Source organism: Scyliorhinus torazame, chromosome 15 (genome assembly GCF_047496885.1).
Source record: "Scyliorhinus torazame isolate Kashiwa2021f chromosome 15, sScyTor2.1, whole genome shotgun sequence".
NCBI lineage: Eukaryota > Metazoa > Chordata > Chondrichthyes > Carcharhiniformes > Scyliorhinidae > Scyliorhinus > Scyliorhinus torazame.
Window position 1 is genome coordinate 215520880 of NC_092721.1, and position 17835 is coordinate 215538714.

The following is a 17835-nucleotide window of genomic DNA, read 5'->3' on the forward strand; positions in this document are numbered from 1 at the left end:
TCTCACTGGGGTACAGGTCCCACGCACACTGACTCTCACTGTGGTACGGGTCCCACACACTGACTCTCACTGGGGTACGGGTCCCACACACACTGACTCTCACTGTGGTACGGGTCCCACACACTGACTCTCACTGGGGTACGGGTCCCACACACACTGACTCTCACTGGGGTGCGGGTCTCCCTCACACTGACTCTCACTGGGGTACGGGTCTCACACACTGACTCTCACTGGGGTACGGGTCCCACACAAACTGACTCTCACTGGGGTACGGGTCCGACACACACTTACTCTCACTGGGGTACGGGTCCCACACACACTGACTCTCACTGGGATACGGGTACCACACACACTGACTCTCACTGGGGTACGGGTCCCACACACACTGACTCTCACTCGGGTACGGGTCCCACACACACTGACTCTCACTGGGGTACGGGTCCCACACACACTGACTCTCACTGGGGTACGGGTCCCACACACACTGACTCTCACTGGGGTACGGGTCCCACACACACTGACTCTCACTGGGGTACGGGTCCCACACACACTGACTCTCACTGGGGTACGGGTCCCACACACACTGACTCTCACTGGAGTACGGGTCCCACACACACTGACTCTCACTGGGGTACGGGTTCCACACACACTGACTCTCACTGGGGTACGGGTTACACACACACTGACTCTCTCTGGGATACGGGTCCCACACACTGACTCTCACTGGGGTATGGGTCCCACACACACTGACTCTCACTGGGGTACGGGTCCCACACACACTGACTCTCACTGGGGTACGGGTCCCACACACTGACTCTCACTGGGGTACGGGTTACACACACACTGACTCTCTCTGGGATACGGGTCCCACACACTGACTCTCACTGGGGTATGGGTCCCACACACACTGACTCTCACTGGGGTACGGGTCCCACACACACTGACTCTCACTGGGGTACGGGTTCCACACACACTGACTCTCACTGGAGTACGGGTCCCACACATACTGACTCTCACTGGGGTACGGGTCCCACACACACTGACCCTGACTGATGTACGGGTCCCACACACACTGACTCTCACTGGGGTACGGGTTCCACACACACTGACTCTCACTGGGGTACGGGTTACACACACACTGACTCTCACTGGGGTACGGGTTCCACACACATTGACTCTCACTGGGGTACGGGTCCCACACACACTGACTTTCACTGGGTACGGTTTCCACACGCACTGGCTCTCACTGTGGTACGGGTCCCACTCACACTGACTCTCACTGGGGTACAGGTCCGACACACACTGACTCTGGGGTACGGGTCCCACACACACTGATCCTCACTGGGGTACGGGTCCCACACACACTGACTCTCACAGGGGTAGGGGTCACACACACACTGACTCTCACTGGGGTACAGGTCCCACGCACACTGACTCTCACTGTGGTACGGGTCCCACACACTGACTCTCACTGGGGTACGGGTCCCACACACACTGACTCTCACTGGGGTGCGGGTCTCCCTCACACTGACTCTCACTGGGGTACGGGTCTCACACACTGACTCTCACTGGGGTACGGGTCCCACACAAACTGACTCTCACTGGGGTACGGGTCCGACACACACTTACTCTCACTGGGGTACGGGTCCCACACACACTGACTCTCACTGCGATACGGGTACCACACACACTGACTCTCACTGGGGTACGGGTCCCACACACACTGACTCTCACTCGGGTACGGGTCCCACACACACTGACTCTCACTGGGGTACGGGTCCCACACACACTGACTCTCACTGGGGTACGGGTCCCACACACACTGACTCTCACTGGGGTACGGGTCCCACACACACTGACTTTCGCTGGGGTTCGGGTCCCACACACACTGGCTCTCACTGGGGTACGGGTTCCACACACACTGACTTTCACTGGGGTACGGGTCTCACACACACTGACTCTCACTGGGGTACGGGTCCCACACACACTGACTCTAACTGGGGTACGGGTCCAACACACACTGACTCTCACTGGGGTACGGGTCTCACACACTGACTCTAACTGGGGTACGGGTCCCACACAAACTGACTTTCACTGGGATACGGGTCCCACACACACTGACTCTCACTGGGGTACGGGTCCCACACACACTGACTCTCGCTGGGGTACGGGTCCCACACACACTAACTCTCACTGGGGTACGGGTCCCACACACACACTGACTCTCACAGGGGTACGGGTCCCACACACACTGACTCTCACTGGGGTACGGGTCCCACAAACACTGACTCTCACTGGGGTCCGGGTCCCACACACACTGACTCTCACTGGGATACGGGTCCCACACACACTGACTCTCACTGGGGTACGGGTCCCACACACACTGACTCTCACTTTGATACGGGTCCCACACAAACTGACTCTCACTGGAGTACGGGTCCCACACACACTGACTCTCACTGGGATACGGGTCCCACACACACTGACTCTCACTGGGGTATGGGTCTCACACACACTGACTCTATCTAGGGTACGGGTTACACACACACTGACTCTCACTGGGATACGGTCCCACACACTGACTCTCACTGGGGTATGGGTCCCACACACATTGACTCTCACTGGTGTACGGGTCCCACACACACTGACTCTCACTGGGGTACGGGTCCCACACGCACTGACTCTCACTGGAGTACGGTTTCCACACACACTGACTCTCACTGGGGTACGGGTCCCACACACACTGACTCTCACTGGGGTACGGGTCCCACACACACTGACTCTCACTGGGGTATGGGTCCCACACACACTGACTCTCACTGGGGTACGGGTCCCACACACACTGACTCCCACTGGGGTACGGGTCCCACACACACTGACTCTCACTGGAGTACGGGTCCCACACACACTGACTCTCACTGGTGTACGGGTCCAACACACACTGACTCTCACTGGGGTACGGGTCCCACACACACTGACTCTCACTGGGGTACGGGTCCCACACACACTGACTCTCACTGGAGTACGGGTCCCACACACACTGACTCTCACTGGGGTACGGGTTCCACACACACTGACTCTCACTGGGGTACGGGTTACACACACACTGACTCTCTCTGGGATACGGGTCCCACACACTGACTCTCACTGGGGTATGGGACCCACACACAATGACTCTCACTGGGGTACGGGTCCCACACACACTGACTCTCACTGGGGTACGGGTCCCACACACTGACTCTCACTGGAGTACGGGTTACACACACACTGACTCTCTCTGGGATACGGGTCCCACACACTGACTCTCACTGGGGTATGGGTCCCACACACACTGACTCTCACTGGGGTACGGGTCCCACACACACTGACTCTCACTGGGGTACGGGTTCCACACACACTGACTCTCACTGGAGTACGGGTCCCACACATACTGACTCTCACTGGGGTACGGGTCCCACACACACTGACCCTGACGGATGTACGGGTCCCACACACACTGACTCTCACTGGGGTACGGGTTCCACACACACTGACTCTCACTGGGGTACGGGTTACACACACACTGACTCTCACTGGGGTACGGGTTCCACACACATTGACTCTCACTGGGGTACGGGTCCCACACACACTGACTTTCACTGGGTACGGTTTCCACACGCACTGGCTCTCACTGTGGTACGGGACCCACTCACACTGACTCTCACTGGGGTACAGGTCCCACACACTGACTCTCACTGGGGTACGGGTCCCACACACACTGACTCTCACTGGGGTGCGGGTCCCACACACACTGACTCTCACTGTGGTACGGGTCCCACACACTGACTCTCACTGGGGTACGGGTCCCACACACACTGACTCTCACTGGGGCACGGGTCCCACACACACTGACTCTCACTGGGATACGGGTCCCACACACACTGATCCTCACTGGGGTACGGGTCCCACACACACTGACTCTCACAGGGGTACGGGTCCCACACACACTGACTCTCACTGTGGTACGGGTCCCACACACTGACTCTCACTGGGGTACGGGTCCCACGCACACTGACTCTCACTGGGGTGCGGGTCTCCCTCACACTGACTCTCACTGGGGTACGGGTCTCACACACTGACTCTCACTGGGGTACGGGTCCCACACAAACTGACTCTCACTGGGGTACGGGTCCGACACACACTTACTCTCATTGGGGTACGGGTCCCACACACACTGACTCTCACTGGGATACGGGTACCACACACACTGACTCTCACTGGGGTACGGGTCCCACACACACTGACTCTCACTCGGGTACGGGTCCCACACACACTGACTCTCACTGGGGTACGGGTCCCACACACACTGACTCTAACTGGGGTACGGGTCCAACACACACTGACTCTCACTGGGGTACGGGTCCCACACACACTGACTCTCACTGGGGTACGGGTTCCACACACACTGACTCTAACTGGGGTACGGGTCCCACACAAACTGACTTTCACTGGGATACGGGTCCCACACACACTGACTCTCACTGGGGTACGGGTCCCACACACACTGACTCTCGCTGGGGTACGGGTCCCACACACACTAACTCTCACTGGGGTACGGGTCCCACACACACACTGACTCTCACAGGGGTACGGGTCCCACACACACTGACTCTCACTGGGGTACGGGTCCTACAAACACTGACTCTCACTGGGGTCCGGGTCCCACACACACTGACTCTCACTGGGATACGGGTCCCACACACACTGACTCTCACTGGGGTACGGGTCCCACACACACTGACTCTCACTGTGATACGGGTCCCACACAAACTGACTCTCACTGGAGTACGGATCCCACACACACTGACTCTCACTGGGATACGGGTCCCACACACACTGACTCTCACTGGGGTATGGGTCTCACACACACTGACTCTCACTGGTGTACGGGTCCCACACACTGACTCTCACTGGGGTATGGGTCCCACACACATTGACTCTCACTGGTGTACGGGTCCCACACACACTGACTCTCACTGGGGTACGGGTCCCACACGCACTGACTCTCACTGGAGTACGAGTCCCACACACACTGACTCTCACTGGGGTACGGGGTCCACACACACTGACTCTCACTGGGGTACGGGTCCCACACACACTGACTCTCACTGGCGTACGGTTTCCACACACACTGACTCTCACTGGGGTACGGGTCCCACACACACTGACTCTCACTGGGGTACGGGTCCCACACACACTGACTCTCACTGGGGTATGGGTCCCACACACACTGACTCTCACTGGGGTACGGGTCCCACACACACTGACTCTCACTGGGGTACGGGTCCCACACACACTGACTCTCACTGGGGTATGGGTCCCACACACACTGACTCTCACTGGGGTACGGGTCCCACACACAGTGACTCTCACTGGGGTACGGGTCCCACACACACTGACTCTCACTGGGGTACGGGTCCCACACACACTGACTCTCACTGGGGTACGGGTCACACACACACTGACTCTCACTGGGGTACGGGTCCCACGCACACTGACTCTCACTGGGGCACGGGTTCCACAGACACTGACTCTCACTGGAGTACTGGTCCCACACACACTGACTCTCACTGGGGTACGGGTCCCACACACACTGACTCTCGCTGGGTTACAGTTCCACACACACTGACTCTCACTGGGGTACGGGTCCCACACACACTGACTCTCACTGGGGTACGGGTCCCACACACACTGACTCTCACTGGGGTACGGGTCCCACACACACTGACTCTGACTGATGTACGGGTCCCACACACACTGACTCTCACTGGGGTACGGGTTCCACACACACTGACTCTCACTGGGGTACGGGTTACACACACACTGACTCTCACTGGGGTACGGGTTCCACACACATTGACTCTCACTGGGGTACGGGTCCCACACACACTGACTTTCACTGGGTACGGTTTCCACACGCACTGGCTCTCACTGTGGTACGGGTCCCACTCACACTGACTCTCACTGGGGTACAGGTCCGACACACACTGACTCTGGGGTACGGGTCCCACACACACTGATCCTCACTGGGGTACGGGTCCCACACACACTGACTCTCACAGGGGTAGGGGTCACACACACACTGACTCTCACTGGGGTACAGGTCCCACGCACACTGACTCTCACTGTGGTACGGGTCCCACACACTGACTCTCACTGGGGTACGGGTCCCACACACACTGACTCTCACTGGGGTGCGGGTCTCCCTCACACTGACTCTCACTGGGGTACGGGTCTCACACACTGACTCTCACTGGGGTACGGGTCCCACACAAACTGACTCTCACTGGGGTACGGGTCCGACACACACTTACTCTCACTGGGGTACGGGTCCCACACACACTGACTCTCACTGCGATACGGGTACCACACACACTGACTCTCACTGGGGTACGGGTCCCACACACACTGACTCTCACTCGGGTACGGGTCCCACACACACTGACTCTCACTGGGGTACGGGTCCCACACACACTGACTCTCACTGGGGTACGGGTCCCACACACACTGACTCTCACTGGGGTACGGGTCCCACACACACTGACTTTCGCTGGGGTTCGGGTCCCACACACACTGGCTCTCACTGGGGTACGGGTTCCACACACACTGACTTTCACTGGGGTACGGGTCTCACACACACTGACTCTCACTGGGGTACGGGTCCCACACACACTGACTCTAACTGGGGTACGGGTCCAACACACACTGACTCTCACTGGGGTACGGGTCTCACACACTGACTCTAACTGGGGTACGGGTCCCACACAAACTGACTTTCACTGGGATACGGGTCCCACACACACTGACTCTCACTGGGGTACGGGTCCCACACACACTGACTCTCGCTGGGGTACGGGTCCCACACACACTAACTCTCACTGGGGTACGGGTCCCACACACACACTGACTCTCACAGGGGTACGGGTCCCACACACACTGACTCTCACTGGGGTACGGGTCCCACAAACACTGACTCTCACTGGGGTCCGGGTCCCACACACACTGACTCTCACTGGGATACGGGTCCCACACACACTGACTCTCACTGGGGTACGGGTCCCACACACACTGACTCTCACTTTGATACGGGTCCCACACAAACTGACTCTCACTGGAGTACGGGTCCCACACACACTGACTCTCACTGGGATACGGGTCCCACACACACTGACTCTCACTGGGGTATGGGTCTCACACACACTGACTCTATCTAGGGTACGGGTTACACACACACTGACTCTCACTGGGATACGGTCCCACACACTGACTCTCACTGGGGTATGGGTCCCACACACATTGACTCTCACTGGTGTACGGGTCCCACACACACTGACTCTCACTGGGGTACGGGTCCCACACGCACTGACTCTCACTGGAGTACGGTTTCCACACACACTGACTCTCACTGGGGTACGGGTCCCACACACACTGACTCTCACTGGGGTACGGGTCCCACACACACTGACTCTCACTGGGGTATGGGTCCCACACACACTGACTCTCACTGGGGTACGGGTCCCACACACACTGACTCCCACTGGGGTACGGGTCCCACACACACTGACTCTCACTGGAGTACGGGTCCCACACACACTGACTCTCACTGGTGTACGGGTCCAACACACACTGACTCTCACTGGGGTACGGGTCCCACACACACTGACTCTCACTGGGGTACGGGTCCCACACACACTGACTCTCACTGGAGTACGGGTCCCACACACACTGACTCTCACTGGGGTACGGGTTCCACACACACTGACTCTCACTGGGGTACGGGTTACACACACACTGACTCTCTCTGGGATACGGGTCCCACACACTGACTCTCACTGGGGTATGGGACCCACACACAATGACTCTCACTGGGGTACGGGTCCCACACACACTGACTCTCACTGGGGTACGGGTCCCACACACTGACTCTCACTGGAGTACGGGTTACACACACACTGACTCTCTCTGGGATACGGGTCCCACACACTGACTCTCACTGGGGTATGGGTCCCACACACACTGACTCTCACTGGGGTACGGGTCCCACACACACTGACTCTCACTGGGGTACGGGTTCCACACACACTGACTCTCACTGGAGTACGGGTCCCACACATACTGACTCTCACTGGGGTACGGGTCCCACACACACTGACCCTGACGGATGTACGGGTCCCACACACACTGACTCTCACTGGGGTACGGGTTCCACACACACTGACTCTCACTGGGGTACGGGTTACACACACACTGACTCTCACTGGGGTACGGGTTCCACACACATTGACTCTCACTGGGGTACGGGTCCCACACACACTGACTTTCACTGGGTACGGTTTCCACACGCACTGGCTCTCACTGTGGTACGGGACCCACTCACACTGACTCTCACTGGGGTACAGGTCCCACACACTGACTCTCACTGGGGTACGGGTCCCACACACACTGACTCTCACTGGGGTGCGGGTCCCACACACACTGACTCTCACTGTGGTACGGGTCCCACACACTGACTCTCACTGGGGTACGGGTCCCACACACACTGACTCTCACTGGGGCACGGGTCCCACACACACTGACTCTCACTGGGATACGGGTCCCACACACACTGATCCTCACTGGGGTACGGGTCCCACACACACTGACTCTCACAGGGGTACGGGTCCCACACACACTGACTCTCACTGTGGTACGGGTCCCACACACTGACTCTCACTGGGGTACGGGTCCCACGCACACTGACTCTCACTGGGGTGCGGGTCTCCCTCACACTGACTCTCACTGGGGTACGGGTCTCACACACTGACTCTCACTGGGGTACGGGTCCCACACAAACTGACTCTCACTGGGGTACGGGTCCGACACACACTTACTCTCATTGGGGTACGGGTCCCACACACACTGACTCTCACTGGGATACGGGTACCACACACACTGACTCTCACTGGGGTACGGGTCCCACACACACTGACTCTCACTCGGGTACGGGTCCCACACACACTGACTCTCACTGGGGTACGGGTCCCACACACACTGACTCTAACTGGGGTACGGGTCCAACACACACTGACTCTCACTGGGGTACGGGTCCCACACACACTGACTCTCACTGGGGTACGGGTTCCACACACACTGACTCTAACTGGGGTACGGGTCCCACACAAACTGACTTTCACTGGGATACGGGTCCCACACACACTGACTCTCACTGGGGTACGGGTCCCACACACACTGACTCTCGCTGGGGTACGGGTCCCACACACACTAACTCTCACTGGGGTACGGGTCCCACACACACACTGACTCTCACAGGGGTACGGGTCCCACACACACTGACTCTCACTGGGGTACGGGTCCTACAAACACTGACTCTCACTGGGGTCCGGGTCCCACACACACTGACTCTCACTGGGATACGGGTCCCACACACACTGACTCTCACTGGGGTACGGGTCCCACACACACTGACTCTCACTGTGATACGGGTCCCACACAAACTGACTCTCACTGGAGTACGGATCCCACACACACTGACTCTCACTGGGATACGGGTCCCACACACACTGACTCTCACTGGGGTATGGGTCTCACACACACTGACTCTCACTGGTGTACGGGTCCCACACACTGACTCTCACTGGGGTATGGGTCCCACACACATTGACTCTCACTGGTGTACGGGTCCCACACACACTGACTCTCACTGGGGTACGGGTCCCACACGCACTGACTCTCACTGGAGTACGAGTCCCACACACACTGACTCTCACTGGGGTACGGGGTCCACACACACTGACTCTCACTGGGGTACGGGTCCCACACACACTGACTCTCACTGGCGTACGGTTTCCACACACACTGACTCTCACTGGGGTACGGGTCCCACACACACTGACTCTCACTGGGGTACGGGTCCCACACACACTGACTCTCACTGGGGTATGGGTCCCACACACACTGACTCTCACTGGGGTACGGGTCCCACACACACTGACTCTCACTGGGGTACGGGTCCCACACACACTGACTCTCACTGGGGTATGGGTCCCACACACACTGACTCTCACTGGGGTACGGGTCCCACACACAGTGACTCTCACTGGGGTACGGGTCCCACACACACTGACTCTCACTGGGGTACGGGTCCCACACACACTGACTCTCACTGGGGTACGGGTCACACACACACTGACTCTCACTGGGGTACGGGTCCCACGCACACTGACTCTCACTGGGGCACGGGTTCCACAGACACTGACTCTCACTGGAGTACTGGTCCCACACACACTGACTCTCACTGGGGTACGGGTCCCACACACACTGACTCTCGCTGGGTTACAGTTCCACACACACTGACTCTCACTGGGGTACGGGTCCCACACACACTGACTCTCACTGGGGTACGGGTCCCACACACACTGACTCTCACTGGGGTACGGGTCCCACACACACTGACTCTCACTGGAGTACGGGGTCCACACACACTGACTCTCACTGGGGTACGGGTCCCACACACACTGACTCTATCTGGTGTACGGGTCCCAAACACACTGACTCTCACTGGAGTACGGGGTCCACACACACTGACTCTCACTGGGGTACGGGTCCCACACACACTGACTCTCACTGGAGTACGGGTTCCACACTCACTGACTTTCACTGAGGTACGGTTTCCACACACACTGACTCTCACTGGGGTACGCGTCCCAAACACACTGACACTCACTGGGGTATGGGGTCCACACACACTGACTCTCACTGGGGTCCGGGTCCCACACACCCTGACCCTCACTGGGGTACGGGTCCCACACACACTTACTCTCACTGGGGTACGGGTCCCACACACACTGACTCTCACTGGGGTATGGGTTCAATACACACTGACTCTCACTGGGGTACAGGTTCCACACACACTGACTCTCACTGGGGTACGGGTCCCACACACACTGACTCTCACTGGGGTACGGGTCCCACACACACTGACTCTCACTGGGGTATGGGTCCCACACACACTGACTCTCCTCGGGTACGGGTCCCACACACACTGACTCTCACTGGGGTACGGGTCCCACACACTGACTCTCACTGGGGTACGGGTCCCACACACACTGACTCTCACTGGGGTACGGGTCCCACACACACTGACTCTCACTGGGGTATGGGTCCCACACACACTGACTCTCACTGGGGTATGGGTCCCACACATACTGACTCTGACTGGGGTATGGGTCCCACACACACTGACTCTCACTGGGGTACGGGTCCCACACACACTGACTCTCACTGGGGTACGGGTCCCACACACACTGATTCTCACTGGGGTACGGGTTCCACACACACTGACTCTCACTGGGGTACGGGTCCCACACGCACGGACTCTCACTGGGGTACGGGTTCCACACACACTGACTCTCACTGGGGTACGGGTCCCACACACACTGACTCTCACTGGGGTATGGGTCCCACACACACTGACTCTCACTGGGGTACGGGTCCCACACACACTGACTCTCACTGGGGTATGGGTCCCACACACATTGACTCTGACTGGGGTATGGGTCCCACACACACTGACTCTCACTGGGGTACAGGTCCCACACACACTGACTCTCTCTGGGGTACGGGTCCCACACACACTGACTCTCACTGGGGTACGGGTCCCACACAGACTGACTCTCACTGGGGTACGGGTCCCACACACATTGACTATCACTGTGGTACGGGTCCCACACACACTGACTCTCACTGGGGTACGGGTCCCACACACACTGACTCTCACTGGGGTACGGGTCCCACACACACTGACTCACCTCGGGTATGGGTTCCACACATACCGACTCTCACTGGGGTACGGGTCCCACACACTGACGCTCATGGGGTACGGGTCCCACACACACTGACTCTCACTAGGGTATGGGTCCCACACACACTGACTCTCACTGGGGTACGGGTCCCACACACTGACTCTCCTGGGGTATGGGTTCCACACACACTGACTCTCACTAGGGTATGGGTCCCACACACACTGACTCTCACTGGTGTACGGGTCACACACACTGACGCTCACTGGGGTACGGGTCCCACACAGACTGACTCTCAGTGGGATACGGGTTCCACACACACTGATTCTCTCTGGGGTACGGGTCCCACACACACTGACTCTCACTGGGGTACGGGTCCCACACAGACTGACTCTCACTGGGGTACGGGTCCCACACACACTGACTCTCACTGTGGTACGGGTCCCACACACACTGACTCTCACTGGGGTACGGGTCCCACACACATTGACTCTCCTCGGGTATGGGTTCCACACATACCGACTCTCACTGGGGTACGGGTCCCACACACACTGACTCTCACTGGGGTATGGGTTCCACACACACTGACTCTCACTAGGGTATGGGTCCCACACACACTGACTCTCACTGGGGTACGGGTCCCACACACTGACGCTCACTGGGGTACGGGTCCCACACACACTGACTGTCCTGGGGTATGTGTTCCACACACACTGACTCTCACTAGGGTATGGGTCCCACACACACTGACTCTCACTGGGGTACGGGTCCCACACACTGACGCTCACTGGGGTACGGGTCCCACACACAGTGACTCTCCTGGGCTATAGGTTCCACACACACTGACTCTCACTAGGGTATGGGTCCCACACACACTAACTCTCACTGGGGTACGGGTCCCACACACTGACGCTCACTGGGGCACGGGTCCCACACACAGTGACTCTCCTGGGGTATAGTTTCCACACACACTGACTCTCACTCGGGTATGGGTCCCACACACACTGACTCTCACTGGGGTACGTGTCCCACACAAACTGAATCTCGCTGGGGTACGGGTCCCACACACACTGACTCTCACTGGGGTACGGGTCCCACACACACTGACTCTCACTGGGGTACGGGTCCCACACACACTGACTCTCACTGGGGTATGGGTTCCACACACACTGACTCTCACTGGGGTACGGGTCCCACACACACTGACTCTCACTTGGGTACGGGTCCCACACACTGACTCTCACTGGGGTACGGGTTCCACACACACTGACTCTCACTGGGGTACGGGTCCCACACACACTGACTCTCACTGGGGTACGGGTCCCACACAGACTGACTCTCACTGGGGTACGGGTCCCACACACACTGACTCTCACTGGTGTACGGGTTCCACACACACTGACTCTCACTGGGGTACGGGACCCACACACACTGACTCTCACTGGGGTACGGGTCCCACACACACTGACTCTCACTGGGGTACGGGTCCCACACACACTGACTCTCACTGGGGTACGGGTCCCACACACACTGACCCTCACTGGGGTAGGGGTCCCACACACACTGACTCTCACTTGGGTATGGGTCCCACACACACTGACTCTCACTGGGTTACGGGTCCCACACACACTGACTCTCACTGGGGTACGGGTCCCACACACACTGACTCTCACTGGAGTACGGGTCCCACAAACACTGACTCTCACTGGGGTACGGGTCCGACACACACTGACTGTCACTGGGGTACGGGTCCCACACACACTGACTCTATCTAGGGTACGGGTTACACACACACTGACTCTCACTGGGGTACGGGTCCCACACACTGACTCTCACCTGGGTATGGGTCCCACACACATTGACTCTCACTGGGGTACGGGTCCCACACACACTGACTCTCACTGGGGTACGGGTCCCACACACACTGACTCTCACTGGGGTACGGGTCCCACACACACTGACTCTCACTGGGGTATGGGTCCCACACACACTGACTCTCACTGGGGTACGGGTCCCACACACACTGACTCTCACTGGGGTACGGGTCCCACACACACTGACTCTCACTGGGGTATGGGTCCCACACACACTGACTCTCACTGGGGTACGGGTCCCACACACAGTGACTCTCACTGGGGTACGGGTCCCACACACACTGACTCTCACTGGGGTACGGGTCACACACACACTGACTCTCACTGGGGTACGGGTCCCACGCACACTGACTCTCACTGGGGTACGGGTTCCACAGACACTGACTCTCACTGGAGTACTGGTCCCACACACACTGACTCTCACTGGGGTACGGGTCCCAAACACACTGACTCTCACTGGGGTACGGATCCCACGCACACTGACTCTCACTGGGGTACGGGTTCCACAGACACTGACTCTCACTGGAGTACTGGTCCCACACACACTGACTCTCACTGGGGTACGGGTCCCACACACACTGACTCTCGCTGGGTTACAGTTCCACACACACTGACTCTCACTGGGGTACGGGTCCCACACACACTGACTCTCACTGGGGTACGGGTCCCACACACACTGACTCTCACTGGGGTACGTGTTCCACACACACTGACTCTCACTGGAGTACGGGGTCCACACACACTGACTCTCACTGGGGTACGGGTCCCACACACACTGACTCTATCTGGTGTACGGGTCCCAAACACACTGACTCTCACTGGAGTACGGGGTCCACACATACTGACTCTCACTGGGGTACGCGTCCCACACACACTGACTCTCACTGGGGTACGGGTCCCACACACACTGACTCTCACTGGAGTACGGGGTCCACACACACTGACTCTCACTGGGGTACGGGTCCCACACACACTGACTCTATCTGGTGTACGGGTCCCAAACACACTGACTCTCACTGGAGTACGGGGTCCACACACACTGACTCTCACTGGGGTTCGGGTCCCACACACACTGACTCTCACTGGAGTACGGGTTCCACACTCACTGACTTTCACTGAGGTACGGTTTCCACACACACTGACTCTCACTGGGGTTCGCGTCCCAAACACACTGACACTCACTGGAGTACGGGGTCCACACACACTGACTCTCACTGGGGTCCGGGTCCCACACACCCTGACCCTCACTGGGGTACGGGTCCCACACACACTTACTCTCACTGGGGTACGGGTCCCACACACACTGACTCTCACTTGGGTATGGGTTCAATACACACTGACTCTCACTGGGGTACAGGTTCCACACACACTGACTCTCACTGGGGTACGGGTCCCACACAAACTGACTCTCACTGGGGTACGGGTCCCACACACACTGACTCTCACTGGGGTACGGGTCCCACACACACTGACTCTCCTCGGGTACGGGTCCCACACACACTGACTCTCACTGGGGTACGGGTCCCACACACTGACTCTCACTGGGGTACGGGTCCCACACACACTGACTCTCACTGGGGTACGGGTCCCACACACACTGACTCTCACTGGGGTATGGGTCCCACACACACTGACTCTCACTGGGGTATGGGTCCCACACATACTGACTCTGACTGGGGTATGGGTCCCACACACACTGACTCTCACTGGGGTACGGGTCCCACACACACTGACTCTCACTGGGGTACGGGTCCCACACACACTGATTCTCACTGGGGTACGGGTTCCACACACACTGACTCTCACTGGGGTACGGGTCCCACACGCACGGACTCTCACTGGGGTACGGGTCCCACACACACTGACTCTCACTGGGGTATGGGTCCCACACACACTGACTCTCACTGGGGTACGGGTCCCACACACACTGACTCTCACTGGGGTATGGGTCCCACACACATTGACTCTGACTGGGGTATGGGTCCCACACACACTGACTCTCACTAGGGTACAGGTCCCACACACACTGACTCTCTCTGGGGTACGGGTCCCACACACACTGACTCTCACTGGGGTACGGGTCCCACACAGACTGACTCTCACTGGGGTACGGGTCCCACACACATTGACGATCACTGTGGTACGGGTCCCACACACACTGACTCTCACTGGGGTACGGGTCCCACACACACTGACTCTCACTGGGGTACGGTTCCCACACACACTGACTCTCCTCGGGTATGGGTTCCACACATACCGACTCTCACTGGGGTACGGGTCCCACACACTGACGCTCATGGGGTACGGGTCCCACACACATTGACTCTCACTAGGGTATGGGTCCCACACACACTGACTCTCACTGGGGTACGGGTCCCACACACTGACTCTCCTGGGGTATGGGTTCCACACACACTGACTCTCACTAGGGTATGGGTCCCACACACACTGACTCTCACTGGTGTACGGGTCCCACACACTGACGCTCACTGGGGTACGGGTCCCACACAGACTGACTCTCAGTGGGATACGGGTTCCACACACACTGATTCTCTCTGGGGTACGGGTCCCACACACACTGACTCTCACTGGGGTACGGGTCCCACACCGACTGACTCTCACTGGGGTACGGGTCCCACACACACTGACTCTCACTGTGGTACGGGTCCCACACACACTGACTCTCACTGGGGTACGGGTCCCACACACATTGACTCTCCTCGGGTATGGGTTCCACACATACCGACTCTCACTGGGGGACGGGTCCCACACACACTGACTCTCACTGGGGTATGGGTTCCACACACACTGACTCTCACTAGGGTATGGGTCCCACACACACTGACTCTCACTGGGGTACGGGTTCCACACACACTGACTCTCACTGGGGTACGGGTCCCACACACTGACGCTCACTGGGGTACGGGTCCCACACACACTGACTCTCCTGGGGTATGGGTTCCACACACACTGACTCTCACTAGGGTATGGGTCCCACACACACTGACTCTCACTGGGGTACGGGTCCCACACACTGACGCTCACTGGGGTACGGGTCCCACACACAGTGATTCTCCTGGGGTATAGGTTCCACACACACTGACTCTCACTGGGGTACGTGTCCCACACACACTGACTCTCACTGGGGTACGGGTCCCACACACACTGACTCTCACTGGGGTACGGGTCCCACACAAACTGACTCTCACTGGGGTACGGGCCCCACACAAACTGACTCTCACTGGGGTACGGGTCCCACACACACTGACTCTCACTGGGGTACGGGTCCCACACACACTGACTCTCACTGGGGTACGGGTCCCACACACACTGACTCTCACTGGGGTATGGGTTCCACACACACTGACTCTCACTGGGGTACGGGTCCCACACACACTGACTCTCACTTGGGTACGGGTCCCACACACTGACTCTCACTGGGGTACGGGTTCCACACACACTGACTCTCACTGGGGTACGGGTCCCACACACACTGACTCTCACTGGGGTACGGGTCCCACACACACTGACTCTCACTGGGGTACGGGTCCCACACACACTGACTCTCACTGGGGTACGGGTTCCACACACACTGACTCTCACTGGGGTACGGGACCCACACACACTGACTCTCACTGGGGTATGGGTCCCACACACACTGACTCTCACTGGGGTACGGGTCCCACACACACTGACTCTCACTGGGGTACGGGTCCCACACACACTGACCCTCACTGGAGTAGGGGTCCCACACACACTGACTCTCACTGGGGTATGGGTCCCACACACACTGACTCTCACTGGGTTACGGGTCCCACACACACTGACTCTCACTGGGGTACGGGTCCCACACACACTGACTCTCACTGGAGTACGGGTCCCACAAACACTGACTCTCACTGGGGTACGGGTCCGACACACACTGACTGTCACTGGGGTACGGGTCCCACACACACTGACTCTATCTAGGGAACGGGTTACACACACACTGACTCTCACTGGGGTATGGGTCCCACACACACTGACTCTCACTGGGGTACGGGTACCACACACACTGACTCTCCTCGGGTACGGGTTCCACACACACTGACTCTCATTGGGGTACGGGTCCCACACACACTGAC